The 14,095-nt window shown below is 43.5% G+C and overlaps 1 protein-coding gene across 1 annotated transcript in view; it reads right to left on the bottom strand.

Moving 5' to 3' along the window:
- Positions 1 to 14,095, bottom strand: part of MAFF (MAF bZIP transcription factor F) — an 86,666-nt gene that overhangs the window by 6,217 nt on the left and 66,354 nt on the right. The gene's annotated exons all lie outside the window — the stretch shown is intronic.

The following is a 14,095-nucleotide window of genomic DNA, read 5'->3' on the forward strand; positions in this document are numbered from 1 at the left end:
TTCAGAACCTGGACCAGCTCCATGGACTTCAGCCAACAGTGAGATTCTGACCGCTGTCAGCTGAAAATGGATGACAGGGGTGCAGAACAAACTGCACGCCTGTGATCCATAGGAGAAGGAAACCAAAAAAAGTTTTAGCCTACTTCTCCTTTAAATCTGTGGCAGTTTGCACAGCAGGACCTGCAAATGAAAACCATGCTTCGCAAAGGGTTTGTAATGGAATCCTTAAATACTGCTGCATCATCAACAGGTATGATCAGTATTTTCTTAAGCCAGGTAATCACTGGTTCTACAGTAGGAACACCACATTTCTTGATAAATGCCTTCTCAAGCGTGTTGGTTTGTAAAGCGATTAGGAGGATTGAAAAGTTTACAATATATTAGGAGTTTTTCAGTCACCATACGTAACAGGTTCAAGTAAGGAGAGTACCAGAAAAGTTTTGATAGTCTAGGGGCCTTTCAGGGATCCCTGACTAATAACAGCTATAGGTTATTCTAATTTGAAAGGTGGCATAAACCATATTAAGAAGAAAACAAATGGTATCCTTAAGCCTGGGTGCTATGGCAGCTGGTTATGGCTCCTCAGGAAGAAATTCATTAATAGACGGACAAAGGCTCCACAACAGGAGGCTTGGAGGCTACCATAGCTGCAGGCACATTTGACAGATTCTGGAAGAGAAAGCCTAGAAGTACGCTTGCAGCCTCTGCACCCAAAGTCAGTAAACAGATTAAATTTGGCCCATAATCAATTATGCCTGCAGAAAACTCCTCTGGATAAGGCAGAGAAAGAGGAGGCCACACTAGACATAGCTAAAAAGTAGACTGCAAGGCAGTGATGGTGAACCTTGGCACCCCAGATGTTTTGGAAATACATTTCCCATGATGTTCAACTACACTGCAGAGTGCATGAGCATCATGGGAAATGTAGTTCCAAAACATCTGGAGTGCCAAGGTTCGCCATCACCGCTGTAAGGAAAGGAGTGTATTGATTTAAGCATGACAACCGTTTGACCACTTTAGTGTAGCCGATTCCTATTATTGCCCATAATTGCAAGTGACAAAGTAAAAAATGACATACTGTACATGATGCAGTCTGTCAGTAGTACTAAAACAGCAGCCTTTCTGTACTGGAGTCCCCCCTCTAGCATAGTTTATGATATGTTAATCCGACCAGCAAGTCTGTAATTATTAATTCAGCATCCTTTAACAGACCAAGCTGCCCAGCAGAAGTAGCAATTCGAGAGGCGAGACAAACCATTTAACACTGACAGGGGTGCTTAAAATGGTCAGATTTACATTTATGTAACAAATAAAAAAAAAAACATTGCTGTAACTGCTTAATAAAGTGTTAGCTACATAAAGGTGTACTAAATAAAAGGTGGATAAAGCACCTGGACCAGACTGCTTACACCCTTGGGTCCTTGAAGAGTGGAGCTGCGTTACTTTAAAAGTAGGACCGAAACAACAAATCGATTATGAAATTGATTAATCGGCCAGTAACATAATGGGGGTTAAAGAAACTAAAATTAGCCCTTTATAGTACAAAAAGAGAAAGAGGAGAAGGAAGAAGGAAGAAAGTATATTATTTGCCCTTTTTGTACTATAAAGGGCCAAACTGCCCAACAAATTGACAAAAAGAAAAAAAAAAAAAAAAAAAAAAAAAGCTAAAAGCCGCAAATGCGCTAAAATCAAAACCGCACAGCAAAAAGCACAGCAGAAACAAACTGCTGGCCACACGGATCAATTTTTTAGGGGAGAATATTCATACGAAAAATCTTTGTACATGCGCTGAAAATTACTTAAAACCCCCAAACATTATACATTTCCCCCCACACCCTAGAGACTAAAACGGCGCTCGTTGCAATACTTTGTCACATCATATTTGCACAGCAGTCTTAAATAAAATAAAAACAAAAAAAACACCTTTTTTGAATTAATAAATAAGACAACAGTAAAGTTAGCCCAATTTTTTTTTTATAGCATGAAAGATAAATGTTACACCAAGTAAACTGATACCAAACATGTCACACTTCAAAATTGTGCCCACTCGTGGAATGGCGACAAACATTTATCCTTAAAAATCTCCACCGGTTGCATGTTTTGTGTTACAGAGGAGGTCTGGGGCTACGATTATTGCTCTTGCTCTACCAATCGCAGCGATACCTCACACGTGTGGTTTGAACACCGTTTTCATCTGCAGGCGCTACTCACGTAGGACTGGGCGCGTTTAAAAACTTTATTTTACCTTTTATTTTTACACTTTTAAAAAGAAATAAAATAAAATAATGGTGTCACTTTTATTTCTATTAAAAAGGCATGTAAACATGCCTTGTAATAGAAAAAAAGAATGACAGGTTCTCTTAAATATGAGATCTGGGGTCAAAAAGACCTCAGATCTCATATTTGGACTTGAATAAAGAAAAAAAAATTTCGTAATTTTGAAATAATAAAAAAAAAGTGCATTTAAGAAGTATGGGCGGAAGTGAGGTTTTGATGTCGCTTCCGCCCAGCTATGGTATGGAAACGGGTGGGGGCCATGTTCCCCTCACTTGTCTCCATACCTAGCAAGGAGACACACGTGATCGCCTCCACCGCTGCCAATGGCTTCGGTAAGCAGTGGAGGGCACTGGGGGGCACCTCTCCCGCCACAATAGAAGTGATCTCGCAGTGAATCCGCCGCAGACCGCTTTTATCTTGTAGTGGACCGCCGGCTGAACACTTGGATACCGGGGTTATGGCAGCTAGCGGCTGCCATAACAACAATATCCGTCCCCAAAATTAGGGACGTACATCGGCGTGCGGTGGTTGGCAAGTGGTTAACTAAAATAAAAAAAATACATTTTATCTGATGATATTTACCAGATTCAACCTCTAATAGTATATACAGTACCTTATTTTTAGCTCCATAAGACGCACCTGACCATAAGACGCACCTAGGTTTTAGAGGTTGAAAACAAGAAAAAAAAATATTCTGAACCAAATGGTGTACTAAATATTTTCCAGTGCCCATGAAATGCAGAGTGACCATTACCATAGAAAATGCAGAGTGACCATTACCATAGAAAGTATTGGCAGGGTACGGCAGAGTATTGGCAGAGTATGGAGGGATGGCTGTGACTGCACTTGTCACAGAGCAGCGCTGTGGGCACTACAGATGCAGCCCACAGCGCTGCTGCCATCCGATCTCTCCCCTCCACTGTACAGATCTGTGAACAGAGGGGAGAGAGGAACCCGCGTTATCATGACGCCGGTTTACAAGTGATCGGAGCAATCACATTGCAAACAGCGGGTGCACTAAGATGACCGCCGCCACGGAACTAGGCTGAAGCCGCGGAGTGCTCCGGATCCCGGCGGGCGAGTGGTGCCAAACGTATATTCGCACCATAAGACGCAGGCACATTTTCCCCCATATTTCTGGGGGAAAAACGTGCGTCTTATAGTCCAAAAAATACGGTATATCTCTTCTGTCTCTTATTCTCAGAGTGGATTAAAGATTTTACTTCCTAACAATATAGTTGGTTATTTACATTTACCACTGCATAAAAGACATATTTAAGAATAAATTGCTTTTTTTAACTTTACATATTAACTAAATTATATGCACAACTACACTATCCCTCATCAGTCCTTCCAGGGGGATGGGAGGAGCCGCTGACACGTAGCAGCCGCCGGAGCGGCGTACGTCCTCTTCCCTCGTCGTCCCCGCCTCCCGCCTTCCGTGTCGACCGCACCGCTTGCCTGCCATCAGCTGTTCGCCTGCACGAGTTAGAGCGGACGCCCCAGGTGAAGACAGCGCAGAGAGAGCGGGCAGAGAGAGCGTTCCCTTGTGAAGCAGGGACACAGCGGTGGGACGGCAGCAATGTGCGGAGCCCTGCGCCCCCCCCCCCCCTCTCCACTGAGCCGACCTGACTCCACGGACATCTCTACCCCCTCACGCGTAGGTAAGGTCATGGATCAGATAACAGTGACAGAGCAGAGGAGCAGCGGAGCGGTGAGGTGAGCAAGTAATGTGGATGAAAGAAGGGGGGATGGACAGTTGATCTCCTGTATATCGCTACTCACTAAAACTGACTAAAATTATTGATGAAATGGTTCTTTTTTAAAGTGATAAGGCGAATAGTTATAACCCTCCTAATGAATGCTATCAGTGTGACGCGCAATACCAGACCACCGGATTGTTATTAATGTTGTCTGATCAGTTGGATATAAACCCTGCAGGACGAGAAGTTGTGTGAGGTGGATGGATATATGAAGGGCAGACAAACAGCCATGCAGTGTGGAGTTTTCTCTTTCTTTTACATACATTTCTCATACAGAGGTACAAAGTAGTGAGGCCGGTTAGCGCCCGCTTGCGACTATCTGCCCCTTTGCCTATTCGACAGTGGACCGGCAGGCAGACACAGGTGGCAAATGCTGGTATTGACGCGGGAATTGAACTACGGCATGTACCTGTGACTAAAAAAAAAAAAAAAAAAAAAAAAAAAGGGGGGGACAGGAAAAGAAAAAGGAAAAAGAGGGCGAATCCTAGTGCGTTACCTGGGTAGAGAGTCAGACTGGTGTCCACTGCTCGTCAACAGCATCTGCTGTCGCCCGTTGGCAGACTGGCATAAGGGGGAAGAACTACACCATTGTGCGCAGCCCTACTTTGCGAAAGAAGGAACGGGGAAGGGGAAGAAAGGAAAAACTCCCATGCAAAATAAATGTCTTCAGCACCCCTCCCTAATTGATAGAAGTGCCCTGCTCCTAGAAAGTGATGTAAGCAACCTGTACCCCACAAAGAGTTATAGGAAAAGGAAAAGGACCTTAGCTCTGGAAAAGGTCTTGAGTTTCTGGAGCTGACCCTCCACAAAAGGAGTATGCGGGGGAAAATGAATAAAAGGGGAGGGGCGGGACCTACTAGCCCTGGGGGGATACAACGATATCTGGTGGGGGAGACAAGTACGATGGAAAACAGCCAGGAAACCCCCAGTCAGAAGACATCAAGAAAATCAGGCGCGGGCATCAGTAAAACGATGGAGACGGGAGAGGGGCGGGGAGCGGAAAAACCTAAGGACTTATGCCCAACTCGCACTAGGATGGGGGGGTTAGCTCCCGAGAAGATGACAAGGTTAAAAGAAGGGAAGAATCGGGGAGAAAAGGAGAGGCCCCTCCCCAACCCGAAACTCAACCTGAAACTCAATCTGATATAGAAGGAGATCCAGTGCTGGCGGAGCCACAAGCGACCCTGGGCATGTTGAAAGAGATATTTACAGAGGCATTGACTAAAGTGGAAACTTCACTTAAATCCGATATAGCTGGGATAAGGGCGGACATTGGTCTAGTACTAGGCAGGGTGGAGGAAATGGAGGAAAGAATGAATGGGTATGAACAGAAACTGAGGGACCTAAGCGAACAAGTGAAATAGGGGGCATGTACTCTCTCTCGTCTCCCCCTCCTCTCGCTCCCCGCGTTGACCCCCGGCGGGGGGCGGGGGGAGAGGGGAGGGGAGGAGGATGAGTGAGATATGACAAGGTTGAATTTGATAACATACAATGTGAGGGGTATAAGTACTCCCCAAAAAAAGTTTAGAGTAAACAAGGAGCTAGAATTATATGGGGCGAATGTGATCTGTCTGCAGGAAACGCATATGTCACACGAGGCTAGAGGGAGATTGACATCTTTGAAGTTCCCTACATGGTTCTATGGTGACTCTACTACATGCTACGCTAGGGGGGTAGCAATAGGATTCGAGAGGAGTGTTAGGTTCGAAATTGAGAAACAAATGGCCGATCCGGAAGGGAGATTTTTGTTCATAAGGGGAAGAATCTCGGATGGAGTATACACTTTTGCGAACATATATGCCCCAAATAGGGACCCAGATAAATTCCTAAGGAAGGTTTTGGATTTATTGGCAGAGTTCAGAAAAGGTAAATTGATAGTGGCGGGGGACCTGAATATGTGCATCGACCCTCGGGTGGACTCTTCAGCGGGGTCCCCCCGATGGACGGGGCTCAGATATAAAAAGATAAAGGCTATGCTTTTAGAATTTCAGTTGGTCGACGCTTGGAGGATTAAACATCCAAATAGCAGAGACTATACTTTCTACTCATCGGTACATGGGACATTTACACGAATCGACTATGTACTGATTGAACATCAAATGCTCCCAGCACTTAAAGATATAGTAATAAAACCTATCTCCCTATCTGACCATGCCCCAGTTATGGTACAGCTGGAGCTAGTAACAGACCAGGCCAAAAGAGAGACATGGAGATTAAATGAAGCGCTAATTCAGGACCCAGAGACTAGAAGTAGGATCGAAACAGAGCTGGAAGAGTTCTTTATAAGAAATGACTCCCCAGAGGTTACGAGGGGTACGATATGGGAGACCCACAAAGCATTTATAAGAGGAATTTTAATAAGCATCGGGACAGGGAAAAAAAAGGAAACAAGGAAAAGGCTACAAGAGTTAAATAAGGAGATTTGGGAATTAGAGCAACGAACAAGACCAAAGGGGATCCCAGAGAGAGTAGAACTAAAAGACAAGAAGTTAGAACTAGAAGGACTTATGGAGAAGGAAAGGGTGCGAGTCAACCACTGGGTAGAGAGTATAAGATACCAGGAGGGGAATAAATCTGGGAAATGGTTAGCAAGAGTAGTGCGGGAGAGAAGAAATGTGTCCTTCATATCAAAAATAAAAAATGAAAAGGGGGAAATGAAGCACTCCACTCCTGAAATCGCAACGGTCTTTCATGGTTATTATAGCCAGTTATATAAGGTAGGACAGGGAAAGGAGAAAAGCAGGAATAAAAAAGATACTATCGAGTACCTAACAGGAATAGAGTTCCCTACAGTTCCAGAGGATGAGTTAGAGAGGTTAGACGCCCCGGTAACGGTAGACGAGGTGGTGCGGGCAATAAGGGGGATGGCAATCGGGAAGAGTCCAGGCCCGGATGGGTTCCCAATCCTTTATTATAAAAAGTTTGAAAAAATACTGGCGCCCAAACTATGCGAGTATATGAACGCAGTCGCAGAAGGGGAAGAACTTAGGGAAGAAGCACTGATGGCTTATATAACTTTGATATTAAAGGAGGGGAAGGATCCAACAACCCCGGGGAGTTATAGACCGATCTCTCTTCTGAATACGGATGTGAAGATATTTTCAAAAGTGATAGCAGAAAGGCTAAAACCATTACTACCCCAATGGGTCCATAGCGACCAAACGGGGTTTGTCATGGGAAGGGAGGGTAGAGATAACTGCCTTAAAACCCTCATGCTGATCCATGGAGTGGAAAGCAGCGGATCCCCAGTCGCCCTGTTATCTGTGGATGCTGAAAAAGCATTTGACAGGGTCGACTGGGGCTTCATGTTCGAGACCTTAGGATATCTGGGATTAAAAGAAAAAACATTGCGATGGATAAAAGCATTTTACTCCCACCCGACGGCAAAAATAAAAATTAACGGTAACCTTTCCCCGGTAGTAAAGCTATATAACGGAACCAGACAGGGATGTCCTCTGTCCCCAATGCTGTTTGTTCTGGCCTTGGAACCCCTGTTGGTCTCGATTAGGAAAAATGAAGATATAAGGGGAGTGAGAATTGGTAGAGAAGAGTATAAGGTGTCTGCGTATGCAGATGACATATTATTTTATGCTTCAGAACTCAGGGTGACTCTCCCAAATATAATTAAGGAGATCCATAGATATGGGAGGTTGACAAATTTTAAGATCAACATGTCAAAAACTGAAATTCTGAACATAACAGTACCTAAAAAAGAACAAGAGGAACTCCAGAGCTCTTTTCCCTTTATTTGGTGCAGGGAGGAGCTGAGTTATCTGGGGGTAAGAATTACGCCCACATTGTCATCTATATACGCGGCCAATTATACATATATATTAAATAAGGTCAAAGAATGTATTAAAAGTATGAGATATAAACCCTTGTCACTAATAGGGAGAGTAAATGCGTTAAAAATGTTCATTTTACCAAAACTGACATATATGTTCCAAATGATCCCAATAAAAGTCCCGCAGGAGTTCTTCACGAAACTTAAAACTCTAACTTTAAAATACATATGGGGACGTAGGAATCCCAGGATTTCTTATGCGACTCTGGAAAGGGGGAAAGTAGGAGGGGGATTAGCAGCCCCAAACTTTAGAAGATACTATCAGGCAGCAGTAATTTCACGAGTGGTGGATTGGGTGTATGACAAAGGGGATAAAGGGTGGGTAAATATAGAGAAAACACAAAGCGGAGTTAATCTAGGAAAAAGGATCTGGATACCACGGGATTTTCGCGATTTGGGGAGGAGCACTAACCCACTAACTACTAATTTGTTCAAAACATGGGATAAAGTGGGTGAATCAAATCACTGGCAGTACAACTCACCTTTAATTTCTTTATTAGACACAAGTTTTTTTAAACCAGGGAAGGAGGAATTTGTTTATTTCACTAGATGGGCAAAAAAAGATGATATTTTACTGAAAGATGTGATGAACGGGGATAGATTTTGCACTTTAGGAGAAATAAGACAAAGATGGGGAAGTAGGAACTTAGATAGTTGGAGATATGCACAAATTAAACATTTTGTTCAGACTCTGCCTCGGCCACTCCGAGGGACAGGAGATCTCAGACCAATGGAGAGAATGCTCTCGGACTCGAGCTGCAAGAAAAAAAGTATGTCCAAAATTTATAAAATCCTACAGGAGGAAGAGGACCCAGGGGAACCACTATTCCTGAAAAAATGGGAAGAAGAGTTGGGCACCGTGGGGGATAAGGAACGTAGAAAGAAGATCTTAAGAATAGCAGGTACAATATCTAGGGACAATATGTCATTAGAGATGTCATTTAAATTAATGGCAAGATGGTATGTTGTCCCACAAAGAGCGCATAAGAGGAGAGCAGGTATATCAGCACTATGTTGGCGGGGCTGCGATAAGGTGGGAACCTTTGCACACATATGGTGGGAGTGTGGAAAGATTGGCCCATACTGGGAGAAAATTATAGAAAATATTTTCCGAATAACAGGGGAAGAGGTAAAGAAGGAACCATGGACATGCCTGTTTCACGATACTGACAAAACACTGGGGGAATATAAAAACTCATTGATTCCTCACTTATTGATTGCAGCAAAAAGCCTGATCCCAAAGAAATGGGGCATCCCCGAACCCCCATCTATGAGGGAATGGTTAGGCAAAATAGAGTGGGTAAGATCAATGGAGGAATCAATATCTAGAAGAGGGGACCAAGTGGAAACTTACTTTAGTAAGTGGGGAAAATGGCTGGAGTTCAAGAAAACAAGGGAATATCTCAGAATGAGTGGATCCGAGGGGAAATGAGGGGGGGAGCGCGGGGGAGAGATGGAGAGAGAGAGAGGGGAGGGAGGGAGCGGGTTTGGGGGGGGGGGGGTTGGGGATAGATACGAAAATGGAATGGGTAGCATACTTTTTGTAATATACTTCTTCTCTGAAACTTTAATAAAATAAACAAAGAATTAAATAGAGGAAAATGTTAAAAAGGTTTGCATGTGATGTGAAAATAGCACTGCCAACAGGCAAAATGGTGGCGACAAGAAGAAGGAACCAAAGTAACAAGGGCGCAAAGTTAGCCACAATTTGATGAAGAGAGATCATGGCGTGCTGTATACTGATGCAAAAAAAAAAAAAAACTAAATTATATGCCACACTTTTTTTTTTAAAGGTTATTAACAGATTAATCGAGACAATAAATCAGCCAACTAATTGATTGTGAAAATAATTGTTAATTGCAGCCCTACTTCAAAGCCCGTTACTCATTTTTAGAGACTATTTAATGACTGGCATGGTGCCGCAAAAATAAAATCACAAGCTGGTGTGGTGCCCAATATAAAAAAATTTTTTACAGACTTGTTAGTTTAACCTGTATTATTAGGAAGATACTTTAGAGTTTGATAAGAGACCACATATAAGAGGCTTTGCTGGAAAATATTTTAACCACTTCCGGACCACTGCACACTGATATACGTCCTTACTTTGACAAGGGGATATCGTTATGGTAGCAGCTAGCTGCTATAACCCAGTTATCGCACTCGGCCGGCTGCTTTCTGACAAGAGTGATCTCTGCGGCAGATTCGCCGCAAGATCACTTTTAAATTGTTGGCAGGAGAGGGCTCCTCCTTCTGCCACTTACCGGATCCCTTGGCAGCAGCAGCAGCAGAGGCAATCGGATCTTCACCCTAGCTGGGCACGGAGATGAGCGAGGGGAAGATGGCCCCCACCTGTCTCCATAACAATGCAGGGCGGAAGCGACATCAAAATGGCACTTCCGCCCACAGCTCTTAAAATGGATATAAAAAAAAAAAATTAAAAAAAAAAGTTTATTGCATTTAAGTGTAAATATGAGATCGGAGGTCTTTTTGACCCCAGATCTCATATTTAAGAGGTCCGGTCATGCTTTTTTCTATTACAAAGGAAATCTACATTCCTTGCAATAGGAATAAAAGCAAAAAATGTTATTTGAATTTTTTTAAACACAGTGTAAAAATAAAAAAAAGGTAACTTTTTTTTTTTTTGCATTTTAAATGCGCCCCGTCCCGCTGAGCCCGTGTGCGGAAGCGAACGCATATGTGAGTAGCACCCGCATATGAAAACTGTGTTCAAACCATATATGTGAGGTATTGCCGCGATCGGTAGAGCCCCAAACCTCCTCTTAAAACATGCAACCTGTAGAATTAAAAAAAAAAAAAAAGTCACCTATAGAGATTTAAAGGGTAAAAGTTTGTCATCATTCCACGAGCGGGTGCAATTTTGAAGCGTAACATGTCGGGTATGAATTTACTCAGCGTAACATCTATCTTTCACAATATAAAAAAAAAAATAATAATTGGGCTAACTTTACTACTTTAATAAAAAAAAAAAAAAAAAATATTTTTATTTTTTCCAAAAAACGTGCGCTTGCAAGACCGCTGTGCAAATACGGCGTGACAGAAAGTATTGCAATAACCGCCATTTTATGCTCTAGAGTGTTAGGGAAGAAACAAAAACAAAAAAACACTGTTTTTTAACTTGCAAACACCTTGCGGCTTCACTTCCTGGTTCTCTACTGCGCATGCGCGAGTCGCACAATCCATATGGTCCCTGCTGTCTCCAGGACCTGTGCTTCTCCCAGCAGACACCGGCGGAGGGGGGGGGGGGGGTTGCGGGAAGTGGCATAGACCCCCCGCGAGAGTCTATGCCTGGAAGTGGGTGCAAATACCTGTACTATACAGGTATCTGCACCCCCTCCCCCCGAAAGGTGCCAAATGTGACACCGGAGGGGGGAGGGTTCCGAAAAGTGGAAGTTTAATTTTTGTGTGGAACTCCGCTTTAAGTGGTTAAGCAATAGATAGTATAGTTTCATGAAAGATCAAAGTTCTCAAATAAATCTACCCAATTATGAAGTATAGAATAAGCAAAAACATTGACAAAAAAGGGGTTGCTGTGGATATAGTATACTGTATAATTTTGACAAAGTTCCCCATGCACAGCTTAAACACTGCGCAGCTGTCACATCATTCCTTCACAGGAATCTGAACAAATTCACTACACATCCCATCTGCCACCGTGACAAACAGTTCTCAATGAAATACCAGGGTGCTGATCAGGGCCCTTGCAGTTCACTGACACTTCCTACAGCTAGCTGTCTGCTCATATAGAGTTATGGACAGAGAGCTGTCAGGAGGGTCTGCAGGAGCCAGACGTTGCAGCCGTGATCCACTGATCAGGAGTGCAATGCATTTCAGGCTCCAGTGTAAATAAATATAAATAAATAAAATCAAAGCATGTTTTTTTACCTGCAAAAATCATGTACATTTATTTTTTTTACCAAACGGTGAACTTGGTCCTTAGTGATTTATACTCTGAATGGTGTAATGCTGGCTATACCCTAGTAGAATCATGCTGGAATTGTTTTTGTTTTAATCATTAATGGGGTCAAATGTATGTTCAATTTCGACCACAGTGATAAGAAAATTCAAAAAAGGAGCAGGATGAAAAATTTCTACAAAATGTCTAACGGTGTATGTGGTTTTTATCTGAGAAATTTCATTCATTCCAAAATTAAATGTTAAGAGCAAATCAAATTTTAAAAGGCCAAGTCCAACTTTGACTAGGTGACCAGTGTTGTTCAAAACAAGTGCAACATAGTAAATAAAAGAGACAGAAAGTAGGCAATTTAAAAAGAAAAAAATAATAATAATAGCTCCAAATGAGTCCAAATTTGTGAAGAAACCAGATGTAGTGGGATCTTTCCAATCCAAAATGCACGACACCCAGGTCATTTTGTCGTCATCTTGTTACAACCAAAAACTTAAAGGATTTTTAGGGGGATTTAATGCGATAGACAAACAAATTGTCACATAATTGTGATGTAGAAGGAAAATGTGAAAATATATGAATATGTGAAAAGTGTGGCGTGCATTTGTATTCAGCCCCCCCCCACCGAGTCAATACTTTGTAGAACCACCTTTCGCTGAAATTACAGCTGCAAGTCTTTTTTGGGTACGTCTCTACCAGCTTTGCACATCTATAGAGTGACATTTTTGCCCATTTGCAAAATAGCGCAACCTCTGTCAGATTGGATAGAGAGCGTCTGTTAACAGCAATTTTCAAGTCTTTCCACATGTTCCTAATTGGATTTAGGTTTGGACTTGACTGGGCCAGTCTAACATGACTATGCTTTGATCTAAACCATTCTATTGTAGCTCTGGCTGCATGTTTAGGATTGTTGTCCTGCTGGAAGATGAACTTCTGCCCCAGTCTCGAGTCTTTTGCAGACTTATGCCACGTACACAGTTTTTCCATCAGAATAAACTCTGACAGTTTTTTCAGCGGAGTTCCGTTGAAACGGACTTGCCTACACATGATCACACCAAAGTCCGATCATTTAGAACGCGGTGACGTACAACGGGACTATAAAAAGGAAGTTCAATAGCCAGTAGCAAATAGCTGCCCTTGCGTCCTTTTTGGTCCGTTGGAGCAGCATACAGACTAACGGTTTTCCCAATAGAAATGGATTCTGTTGGAAAGATTTAAAACATGGTCCATTTCTTGGTTTGTCAGCATTTTCGAAAGAAAAAAAAAGTCAGCTGAAGCCCACACATGATCGGAATATCCGATGAAATTATTCCGTCTGACTTTTTCTGCCAGAAAGTTCGACCGCGTCGACACGGCATAACAGGTTTTCTTCTAAGATTGCCCTGTATTTGGCTCCATCCATCTTCCCATCAACTCTGATCAGCTTCCCTGTCCCTGCTGAAGTAAAGCATCCCCATAACATGATGCTGCCATGACCATGTTTCACGTTATGGACGGCGTATTCAGGGTGATGTGTAGTGTTAGTTTTCCGCTACACATAGCATTTGGTTTTAGGCCAAAATATTCAATTTTGGTCTCACCTGACCAGAGCACCTTCTACCACAGGTTTGCTGTGTCCCCCATATGGGTTCTCGCAAACTGCAAATGGGACTTCTTATGACTTGCTTTCAACAATTGCTTTCTTCTTGCACCTCTTCCATAAAGGCCAGATTTGTGGAGTGCATGACTAATAGTTGCCCCGTAGACAGATAAATTCTCCCACCTGAGCCGTGGCTCTCTGCAACTCCTCCTGATTAATGCGCTCCTTGCCCGGCCTGTCAGATTAGGTGGACGGCCATGTCTTGGTAGGTGTGCAACAGTGAAGAGAATTAATTAACTTTGAGTTGCAATATCTAGGAAGGGGAGAGAGGGAGAGAGGGAGAGAGCGGAAGGGAGAGAGAGGGAGAGAGCGGGAGGGAGAGAGAGGGAGAGAGCGGGAGGGAGAGAGAGGGAGAGAGCGGGAGGGAGAGAGAGGGAGAGAGCGGGAGGGAGAGAGAGGGAGAGAGCGGAAGGGAGAGAGAGGGAGAGAGCGGGAGGGAGAGGGAGAGAGAGGGAGAGAGAGGGAGAGAGAGGGAGAGAGAGGGAGAGAGAGGGAGAGAGAGGGAGAGAGCGGGAGAGAGAGGGAGAGAGAGGGAGAGAGCGGGAGAGAGAGGGAGAGAGAGGGAGAGAGAGGGAGAGAGAGGGAGAGAGAGGGAGAGAGAGGGAGAGAGCGGGAGAAAGAGGGAGAGAGCGGGAGAGAGCGGGAGA

This window comes from Lithobates pipiens, unplaced genomic scaffold, assembly GCF_037356315.1.
Source record: "Lithobates pipiens isolate NorthernLeopardFrog02 unplaced genomic scaffold, aLitPip1_a1.2 Scaffold_23, whole genome shotgun sequence".
In the NCBI taxonomy this organism is placed as follows: domain Eukaryota; kingdom Metazoa; phylum Chordata; class Amphibia; order Anura; family Ranidae; genus Lithobates; species Lithobates pipiens.